Below are 11,783 nucleotides of genomic sequence, written 5' to 3'. Positions count from 1 at the left end.
TCTTGGCGACCCCATGGACTGGAGCACACCAGGCTTCCCTGTTCATCACCATCTTCCAGAGCTTGCTCAAACTCATGTCCATTGAGTCAGTGATGCCATCCAACCATCTCATTTTTTGTTGTCCCTTTCTCCTCCCACCTTCAATCTTTCCCAGCATTAGGGTCTTTTCCAATGAGTCTGCTTTTCGCATCAGGTGGCCAAAGTATTGGAACTTCAGCTTCAGCATCAGTCCTTCCAATGAACATTCAGGACTGATTTTCTTTAGGATTGACTGGTTTGATCTCCTTGCAGTCCAAGGGACTCTCAAAAGAGTCTTCTCCAACACCACAGTTCAAAAGCATCAATTCTTCAGCACTCAGCTTTCTTTATGAAGTCCAACTGTCACATCCAGACATAAACCATAGCTTTGACTAAATGGACCTTTGTCAGCAAAGTAACGTCTCTGCTTTTTAATATGTTGGCTAGGTTGGTCATAGCTTTTCTTCCAAGCAGCAAGGGTCTTTTAATTATATGTCTTCAGTCACTATCTGCAGTGATTTTGGAGCCCAAGAAAATAAAGTCTGTCACTGTTTCCAATGTTTCCCCATCTATTTGCCATGAAGTGATGGGACTGGATGCCATGATCTTAGTTTTTTAATGTTGAGTTTTAAACCAGCTTTTTCACTCTTCTCTTTCACTTTCATCAAGAGGCTTTTTAGTTCCTCTTTGCTTTCTGCCATAAGGGTGGTGTCATCCGCATATCTGAGGTTATTGATATTTCTCCCAGCAGTCTTGATTCTAGCTTGTGCTCATCCAGCCTGGCATTTTGCATGGTGTACTCTGCATATAAGTTCAATAAGCAGTGTGACAATATACAGCTTTGACATACTCCTTTCCCAGTTTTAAACTAGTCCCTTGTTCCCTGTGAGTGGGTGAAATTTTTAAAATTGTGGAGACTAGCATGGAATTGATATCTTTTTGTTTTACCATGTAGAAATGTTTTAAAAAATGGCTCCCACACCTGCGTCATTTTGTAGAACAGAATATACTGATGCTAAAAATATAATCTTAGAATACACATTATTTAAACTGAATAAATTTAGTTTCATAAAAAAATCACCATGTTGTCTTAATTGTTCTCAATCTCATTGTGCAACACACCAGTGGAAACTTAGGGACAGGCACTTGTCAATGAATCAGTGTTTAGGAATCATAGATGGGAAGGTTTGAAGGAATTTATGTGAGCATGTGGCACAGTCCACTTTTTCTTTTACATATATGGCCCTGTTAGCTGTTTAGAGGCTGGATTATAAGAGACAAAGAGTAGATTGAAGAGTAGCAAAGAGGAGATTGCTAGAGTGGTCTAGGCATGAGATGATGAAGTTTTGGTTTAAATTGGGATAAGTAGAACTGAGCCAGGCTGGGCTAGACTGGGCCAGGCAGCGGGAGTTGCTGCTTCCTACTTGGCTGGAGCCCACCAAGCTGTCCATCTGGGAGAGCTGGTGGCAGGGGACTCATTGGAGATGCTCACATGCCTATGAACCTTGCTCTGGCACCACCCCCACCCAGCCCTCATGTGCATAGAAAACCCAGGGCCTGGCCTCTCCATCTAGAAAACCCGTGATCTCACCTGCTACCTGGACACCAGCTCCACAGCTTGGCCGGCACCTCTCTGAACTACCTGAGTCCCCCCTTTCAACGAGCCTAACTTCAACACCTCAGTTGGGGGCAGAGACTCTGCTCAGGCCCTCTGTCATCCCAGAGGTGTGGCGAAACCTCAAGGACAAACCACTGCTGACCCAGAACTACGAAGCCTACAGCCACAACCTGTGCTACTTGAGTGGCCTCACCTTCAAGGCCATCACTCTCAAGCAGTGCCACAGCCTGGCCCACCTCTGCACCAGCCTCTAGGGTGTGCTGGGAGACATTGTGGGTGTCATGGCAGCTCTGGGCTACCCACTGCTCAGCCTTTGCCTGGGACTGAGCCCACCTGGGCCCCCAGCTTTCCCCACAGTGACTTATTCCAGAAGATGGACAGTTTCTGGCTGCTGAAGGGGCTGAAGACCTGTCTGTGACACTCGGCCAAGGACTTCAACTGTGTCAAAAAGAAGATGCAGCCTCTGGCCACTGTAGTCACCCTGCCCCTGGAGGTCCATGACTTGTAACCTCTGACCTTCCTTTACCACCTTCTCTTTCCCCTCCTCCTTCAGACCCTGCTCCCACCCTGGGAAGGAGAAACCTATATGCCAACTCTCTTTGAGCCAGGAGGCCAAAACCATGAGCCTTTAGCCCTCCATGGACTTGGAAGAGGATGTGATTCAATAAGACCCATCCACTCCCAGCCTTCCTGACTTCTCCAGGCCTGGGGAAGAGGTGCAGTAGGCCCCATCCCATTTCCACCTAATGTGATGCCCAAAGGAGCCCAAAATGATTGGTGCAAGGCTCTCATAGCTTCATGCTTCCTGCCCACTACTTGCAAGCATCCACCCAACTCCTCAAGTGGCACTCCCAGGAAGCGTGCCTGTAGGGTAGTGAGTGGGCTACCATCTTGTGTACCTTTCTGGCATGAAGCCCTTTGGCTGCCATCCTCTCCTTAGATGGGTGTTGCTCTGCTTACTCCCAAATAACTCAATACATCCAATTCAGGAAACACATGGTAGCAAGTCGAAACAGGAAGAGATGGGATTAAAAAGGGAAGAGGTGGGGTCTGCATTGGAGATAATACTGAAAGCAGAGTGAGAGGGCCAGGCCAGACACAGGGGTCACCAAGGCAGTCAGTGTCACAGGGTGGCAACCAAAGGACATTGCTAAGGATTTTCTTGCCAGCTTCAGGACCCTTCCCCTCCACCCTCTTTCCCAGAGTATGTGGGTTGTCAAGGCTGAGGAGGGCAACCATAGCCACAGCCACAAAATTTCCTCAGAGTTTATATTGCAATAGCATTTTGAGGTGTGGGGGCAGCTCCCTCAAGCCCTAGGCCTCAACCCTATCCACTCATGACTCTTCAGTTTATTTATTTATTTATTTGAAGATGTTATATATTAGATGATATTTATTGCCAAATTTCTATCCTTGTATTAACAAATAAAATGCTTGCTTCAGAACAAAAAAAAATTGGCAAAGGTAAAAATGAAGAAGTATGTGGCAGAGATATTTAGAATGTATGGTCAACAGGACTTAGTTTTTGATTTATTAATAATTCTTAAAAGGAGAGGCATCACAGTCACTGGAGTTGAGTGTGTATACACACATATACACATGCCTAGACTTACCCTAGACCTGAATCAGAAGGGTCAACCTGGCTGTATGCATTTTTAAAAGCTACAAGTATGAGTCCACTGTTCACCATTTGTTAAAAACCAATGCATAGATGGTCAGCAGAAGGAGAGGTTTTTGAGTTAACGATAGAATGGACATGAATCTGAGCAAACTCCAAGAGATGGTGAAGGACTGGGAAGCCTAGCGTGCTGCAGTCTATGGGGTCTCAAAGAGTTGGACACGACTGAGTGACTGAACAACAACGATAGAAATCATGGAAAAGAATAGCTTGAACTCCTTCAATGAAATTATTTCATTTTAGGAAAACAGTATTTTATTGAATAGGCTGAACTCAGTGTAGGCAATCTTCTTGTTTCTGGAACATCCCTATAGCTTCTTTGGTACTTCTAATACTGAAGAGCAATCTCATTTTCAAGTGTTGAAAAATTAATTCCAATCCATTATCCAGAAAATGAGACTATATAAGAAAGCAAATATAGCGTAATTATAGTAAGAACAAAAAAGTACCCCTAGGAAGAAAGGTGCAAGACCAGAATGAAGGAAACAAATACTGCTAAAGGACCCTCCCCCCCAGAACAATCAATAGTGACACATCTTTTTAAATAGAAACTCAGTGTCATTAAGTTGTCAGTTCTTTGTTCGTTAACGGATATAACCCAGTTCCAATAAAGATACCAATAGATTTTCTTTGAAGCAAGTCATCTTGATTCTAAAGTTTTTGTGGAAAAATCTGCAAGCCAGAAATGTCTTGGAAGATTCTGAAAAAGAAAAGCAAGTGGAGAGTCACCCTACTGCTTATTAAGATGTATAATAAAACTGCTGTTGTTTAGTCACTCAATTGTGTCTGACTCTTTTGCAACTCTATGAACTGTAGCCTGTCAGGCTCCTCTGTCCATGGGATTTCCCAGGCAAGAATACCGGAGGGGATTGTCATTTCCTTCTCCGGGGAACCTTCATGACCCATGGATCAAACCTGTATTTCCTACATTGCAGGCAAGGTCTTTACCACTGAGCCACCAGGGAAGCCCATATAGTAAAATGTCAATGAGGAAAAGTGTGTTTCTCGTGTACACATAGACACACCAGGATAGAACAGAACAGAAAATTCATAAATAGAACCAAATGCTTATGAAAATATGTACATGGACATCGTTCCACTTCAGTGAGTAAAAGGTGATCCTAGGAAATCCAAGTAGCCATCTGGAGAAGACATGGGAGAATGTACCCATTACCAGGATCAAAGTTTCAAGTATTAAAAAAAGGAAAAAAAAAAAACTAGATGAAAATAAGGGATAACTTCCAAAGATTATCAATTTATTTCACAAAGTCCAGAAGCCATAACATTCAGTCACTTAAAAAGAAAAACTCAAAGCATCTTTATTAAAAAATAAAGTCAAAAGAAAACATGGGAAAGATGTAATTTGTGATATGACTTAAAATAAGGACTAACATCTACAATACAGAGAAGATATCTTGAAAATGGTAAAGGGAACGGGAACATGTCAATAGGGAAAATGGTAAAGAAAAAAAACTAATGGAGAAAGAGATGCAAATAAACATTTTAACAACATGTACAACTTAAAGCAAAAAAGAAAAATGCATCCATAAAACTGGCCTTTCACTAACAACTTTCAGCTCTGAGATGTTGGTAAACTTTGTGGATGTATGTGTTGTTTCAGCAATCCTAAACCTTGAAATGCATGCAGGAAGAAGCTTTCAGAGTGGTAGGAAGTTTTGTACATAAAATTCAAAGTCTATAAATGAAAATAAAGAGCAAATACACTTAGTGACAAAAAAGACGAACCCTGACTTTCATTTAACAGTGAAATGAAATACATTGCCACTCTCCCACCAGACAGAACTGGATACACTACAAAAGTCACATTTTAAAGGATTCAGAGAGCTGTGGAAACAAAGACTGGATGAACTGAAATTACAGAAAACGGAGAGTTGTTCCAAAATGACTCAATAATTGCCAGTCCTTTGTTTATCTCGGGACAGGCTGTAGATCACACTTGTTCCAGGCAAAGGGCTTCTGCTTGAAGACAGAGAAGTCAGCAGCCTTTTAGCAGTTGCATAGTACTGTAATGACATTGAAATATTAAGGGGCTCTAAAGGTGCATAGTTTTCACCTTGGAATATTTTCATCACCGGTGGCTGTACAAGAAATGGAGGAACTAGCACAAAAACTTTTAAAAGACAAATATCTGAAATATCTTTCAGTTGTACAGTGCTGCCAGAGAGGAGCATTGCTTCAAACACACGGTGAGTGTCCCCTTAAAGATATTTCCCAAGTTTTAAAGCTGAGTGAAGTAGGATGCTAATGGAGGCTGAAAACCTCTGAAAGTCAGAACTATCCATTAGCTTCTAGGCCCAAGGAGATCTGTATTTCCAGAACCTATGAACAGGAATATACCAGAAGGAGACAGGGCCTTACAAAGTTTGCAGTATGTTCCAGATCAAGCTGAATTTCTGATTGGATTGAGTTTATTAGCTACTCACATTATTGCATAATAAAAGGAAAACCCTCTTTTCTGTGAAACTTCTGTGGTTTTTCTATTTACACTATCTGGCACACAGTTAAATTTCTAGATGAGCAAAAAGCAAGACTGGCAATTAAGAGGAAAAAAATAGATGTGGATCCATGGATGTTGCTGATACTGAAGTTAGCTTATAAGAACTCTATAATATGTTATAGAATATATTCTAAATAGAGAATAAGGACAAAAGAGATGAAAGAATAGAAAATTTAAAATGATTCGGATGTCTAAATAATCAAAATGAAAGTTTAGAACTGAAAAAGGCAGTATCTAAAATTTAAAGCATAATGTATGAGTTTGGCATCAGAGGGGACATGGCAGGATGTAGGATTAGTGAACTGGGATATGGGTCAGTGGAAAATGCTCAAACTGAAGCAGAGAAAGAAAGAGTGGAAAAAAGATTAGTGTATAAGAGACATGTAAGACCTACTCAAATGGTTTAACATTCATGTAATTCACATTCCATAAGAAAATAGAATGAGGCAAAAGCAATATTTGAAGAGGTCATAGTTGAGAATTTGTTTGAAACTGATGCAAGACATCAACTCAGGGACTCAAGACATAAGTAGGAAACTGCACTTAATGTGCATCAAGGAAAAACAGCTGATAAAATCAAGTGGAAAATCTGATAAGGGGTTAGAGAAGAATACATTGTCTTCAAAAGAACAAGAGTATAACCAACAGCCAGTGTCTTATAAGAAACATTGAAACCCAAAAAGCAATGAAATTTCACCTTTAAACTGCTTATAGAAAATAACTGAGCTGAAAACTATAGATGTAGCAAAAATATGTTTCAAAAATGAAGATAACATACATACATTTTCAAAGACTAAGGGAATTTATTGCCAGCAGACCTGCTCTAAAATATTAAGGGGATTTCTCCAGGCAAGAACAAAATCATGCTGTAAGAAAACATGAAAATTCCAGGAAAGAATGGAGAGCATATTAAAAGATAAATAGTAAATACACATGAATCAATATTGTACAAAACAGTTATTGTTATGTCTTCAAATTATTTGTAGACTTTAATACATGATGACAGAAAAGTGACATTACCAAGATGGCAAAGCAGGACACCCAAGCCTCTGTCTCCCTCCAGAGAACAACAGTCAGCAATCCACAAACAAAAACAGCTATGGGAGTACTCAGGAGTCCACTTAGGAAGCTTCAGCAACACAGTGGACCACTAACCTGAGAATAACTATATCAAAAAAAGAGTAGGAAGAACAGCTCCATTTTGCCTGCATCATCCCAGTCCCAAGTAACACTGGTCAGTGCCCGGAGGGAGCTCCCTGGCCCAAAACAGTTCCCTTTGCTGGGAAAAGAAGAAAGGAATGAGCGATGAGTGACCAGCTTGCCCAGCCTGTCAGGATACTGCACAAAAGACCTGCTTCGTTTCATGCTACCCAGAGACTGGCATAGTTGTGACATCTAGAGATGGCTAGGAATATGGAAGATGGGCAGGGGCTACTAGTATCAGCCATGCAGTGGGAGTGAATGTGGCTGCCAGTGACCTGCTCTGCAGAAGACCCCAGCAGCCTTTGCAACTGAGGACCTTGACAAGCCTTGAGGATGCTGCAGAGCCCTGCAGCTTTCATCACTGAGGACCTCATCACAGGCCCCAGCAGACCACTCCACAGAAGGTCCCAAAAGCTTTTGACACTGAAGAAACCAGTGGCCAGCACAGCCACCGTGGCCCCCTGCAGCTTCTGTTCCTGAGGGCCTCATTTTGCCTTTGCAGACTGACGCCAGCTGCCTGAGTCCCTTCCTGTTTTCCTCTGTCTTCACCCAGAACTTGCTGCAGGATGTCCAGGACCCAGGATCTGCACTGGCAATTAGCCACAAAACCCACTCCAGTAGTCCTTGCCTGGAAAATCGCATGGACAGAGGAGCCTGGTGGGCTGCAGTCCATGGGGTCACATGGGCACGACTGAGTAACTAACACACTTGTGACTGTGTGGGTGCATAATGCCAGCTTAGGTCCATAGACTACCACCCTGTGGCTACCTGCAGCTAGCCCCAGTAGATGCATGAGGGTGTGCCAAATGTCTAGGCACCTCAGCTGCTTGTATGCCTGGAGCTGGCCCTGCCTCCTTTGAGTGGACCTTACTGCCATGCATGTACCTGCAGCTAGCTCCTGCAGCCACATGAGGGCACATTAAATAGCCTGGAGCCCTGCAGATACTTCTGTGTCCACCATCGGCCCCAACCCTTGACATTGGCCCTTTTCACTGCATGTGTCCCCTCAGCTGGCTTCCACCCCCACAAAGGCACCTACAGCCAGTGCCCATAGTCGAACATGTGCACACCACCAGCTCTGGCCAGAACTAATACCAGTTCCAGACCCTCACTTCTGGACCTGGAGGTATCACTAAGGACCCCAACATCCATTATAGCCACCAGATACCCTGCAACTCTCACCACAATGGATCCTGGCGTTGTCAACGGTGTGATTAACGACTGACTGAGTCGATGAGACACTTTGCACCACCCCAGACCCAGAGACACCACATGCCCCCACACTTGGCACCTCACACCACTAGACCAAATGCCACAGCATGCACTGGCATGCCCTGACTCACAGGTGAAGGCTTTTCCTTACCGAAATCAGTGCATTAAATCTGGAAGAGGTGACTACTTTGAGTACACAGACAAACAAGGTTACACAGATCACAATGAGTTGAGAAACATGACACCACCAAAGGAATACAGTAAACTTCCAGTAACTGATTCCAGAGAAATGGAGATCCACAAACTGCCTGACAGTCCAAAATAATTAGTCTAAAGTTCAGGAGCTATAGATTGACAATTTAACAAAAGCAAGAAAAAGATACAAGAACAAAATGAAGTTCAACAGGGAGAGAAAAAACATTAAAGAGACCAAACACATTTTGGGGCCGAGGAATATAATGATTGAAATTTAAAAATGCAATAGACAGTTCCAACAGCAGACTTGATCAAGAGAAGTGAACTAGAAGACATTTCATTTGAAATTATCCAGTCAGAGGAGAGAAAAGAATGAAAAGGAATGAAACAGGACAACTCAAGCCAAATAATATTTTAGAAATCCTAAAAGGAAAAAAGAGAAAGGAGCAGAAAGCTTATTTAAAGAAATAATGGCCCCAAATGCCCCAAATCTGGGGAAAGATATGGATGTCCAGATACATAAAAGTCAAAGGTCCTCAATCAGGTTCAACCCAACCAAGACTTCATTGAAACACTGTAATAAAATTTTCAAAATCAAAGACAAAGAGCATTTTTCCAGAGAAAGCAAGATCAGTAAGAGAAAAGCGGCTCATTACATACAAGAAAAACCAATGCCCAGCCCTCAACATAAGTAGGTTTCTCAGCAGAAATCTTGCAGGCCAGGGAAGAGCAGGATGATATATTCAAATTGGTAAAAGAGTAATCTGCCGGCCGCAAATACTTTGCCCAGCAAAGTCGACGGATTTCCTTATAGCTCAGATGGTAAACAATCTGCCTGCAATGCAGGAGACCTGGGTTCTATCCCTGGGTAGGGAAGATCCCCTGGAGAAGGAAATGGCAACCCACTCCAGTATTCTCGCCTGGAGAATCCCATGGACAGAGGAGCCTGGCAGGCTACAGTCCATGGGGTCAGAAAGAGTTGGACACGACTAAGTGACTAACATACACAGCAAAGTTGAACTTCAGGAATGAAGGAGAGAGAATTACATTCTTAGGCATTCCTCCAGAAGCTGAAGGAATTCATCACAACTGGACATACTTACAAGAAATGCTAAAACAAGTTCTTCAAGTTGAAAAGAAAGAATGCTAAGTAGTAACATGAAATCATATGAAAGTATAAAACTTACTTGTCAAGGTGAATAGATAGTCAAATTAAGGGTACACTAATATTGTAATGGTGGTAGCTGGCACACATAACTTTAGTGTAAAGGTTAAATAATGAAAGTATTAAGAATATAGCTGCAATAATTTGTTATTGGGTATACAATATAAAAGATGTAAATTGTCACAGCAAAAACATTAACTGGAAAAGCAGTGTACTCTTGGTGAGAATGTAAACTGATACAGTCACTTTCCTCAAAAAATTCAAAATGGAAATTTAATTGGAAATAAGAAATTCATATTATCCATCAATTCTCACTTCTGGGTATATATCCAAAGGACATAAAATCAGTTTCTTGAAGAAACATCTGCAATCTCATGTTCATTTCAGCATTATTCACAGCAGGCAAGATATGTCCATTGATAGATGAATGAATAAAGAAAATGTTGCATATATGCAATCAAATATTATTAAGCCTTAAAAAGAAGGAAATCCTGCCATTTGACAACATGGATAACCTGGAGGACATTATGCCAAATGAAATAAGCCTACAGAGAAAGAAATATTACGTTATCTAACTTATATGTAAAATTGTTGAAAAAAAAAAAAAAAGGAAAAAGTATTGAGCTCATAGTACCAGAGAGTAGATTGGTGTGTACCAGAGGCTGAAGGGTGGAGGAAAAGGAGAAGTAATTGATCAAAGGGTACAAACTTTCTATTATAAGATGAATAAGTCCTGGGAGCCTAGTGTATAGCATGGTGATGGTAGTTAATGTATGTTTGAAATTTGCTAAAAGAGTAGATCTCAAGTGCTCTAATCATAGAAGAAAAAACTAACTACAGGGAGGTGATGGAAATGTTAAATTGTGGTAATCACTTCACAATGTATCAAAATATGTTGTACATAAAATAGAATTTTCATTTGAGAAAAATAAGTATATAAATTATTAAGATAGTAATATAAAATGCATTGCAACAATTACAAAGTAGTCTGGAGGGGAAATGGATTTTAAGACTGTTAGGTTCTACTGAAACAGCAGTGTAAAGCAACTGTACTCCCAATGTTTTCTAAAAATGAGTATTAGGTTCTAAACATATCAGGAAAATGAAAAAAATAATAGTTTGTATTAGAGATCAAATTGCCAACATCCACTGGATCATGGAAAAAGCAAGAGAGTTCCACAAAAACATCTATTTCTGCTTTATTGACTATGCCAAAGCCTTTGACTGTGTGGATCACAATCAACTGTGGAAAATTCTGAAAGAGATGGGAATCCCAGACCACCTGACCTGCCTCCTGAGAAATCTGTATGCAGGTCAGGAAGCAACAGTTAGAACTGGACATGGAACAACAGACTGGTTCCAAATGGGAAAAGGAGTACGTCAAGGCTGTATATTGTCACCCTGCTTATTTAACTTATATGCAGAGTACATCAAGAGAAACGCTGGACTGGAAGAAACACAAGCTGGAATCAAGATTGCTGGGAGAAATATCAATAACCTCAGCTATGCAGATGACACCACCCTTATGGCAGAAAGTGAAGAGGAACTAAAAAGCCTCTTGATGAAAGTGAAAGAGGAGAGCGAAAAAGTTGGCTTAAAGCTCAACATTCAGAAAACGAAGATCATGGCATCCGTTCCCATCACTTCATGGGAAATAGATGGGGAAACAGTGGAAACAGTGTCAGACTTTACTTTTTTGGGCTCCAAAATCACTGCAGATGGTGATTGAAGCCATGAAATTAAAAGACGCTTACTCCTTGGAAGAAAAGTTATGATCAACCTAGATAGCATGTTGAAAAGCAGAGACATTACTTTGCTGACTAAGGTCCATCTAGTCAAGGCTATGGTTTTTCCAGTGGTCATGTATGGATGTGAGAGTTGGACTGTGAAGAAGGCTGAGCACCGAAGAATTGATGCTTTTGAACTGTGGTGTTGGAGAAGACTCTTGAGAGTCCCTTGGACTGCAAGGAAATCCAACCAGTCCATTTTGAAGGAGATCAGCTCTGGGATTTCTTTGGAAGGAATGATGCTAAAGCTGAAACTCCAGTACTTTGTCCACCTCATGCGAAGAGTTGACTCATTGGAAAAGACTCTGATGCTGGGAGGGATTGGGAGCAGGAGGAGAAGGGGCCGACAGAGGATGAGGTGGCTGGATGGCATCACTGACTCAACAGAC

The 11,783-nt window shown here is 41.5% G+C and overlaps 1 pseudogene; it reads left to right on the top strand.

Moving 5' to 3' along the window:
• The first annotated feature begins 1,128 nt into the window (after nt 1-1,128).
• LOC121818314 (cardiotrophin-like cytokine factor 1) lies at nt 1,129-5,053 on the top strand (annotated as a pseudogene).
• Nucleotides 5,054-11,783: the final 6,730 nt, after the last annotated feature.

This window comes from Ovis aries, chromosome X, assembly GCF_016772045.2.
Source record: "Ovis aries strain OAR_USU_Benz2616 breed Rambouillet chromosome X, ARS-UI_Ramb_v3.0, whole genome shotgun sequence".
NCBI classification, from domain to species: Eukaryota; Metazoa; Chordata; class Mammalia; order Artiodactyla; family Bovidae; genus Ovis; species Ovis aries.
Note: the sequence above shows the minus strand (reverse complement) of the source record. Positions and strands in the feature narration are given on the sequence as shown.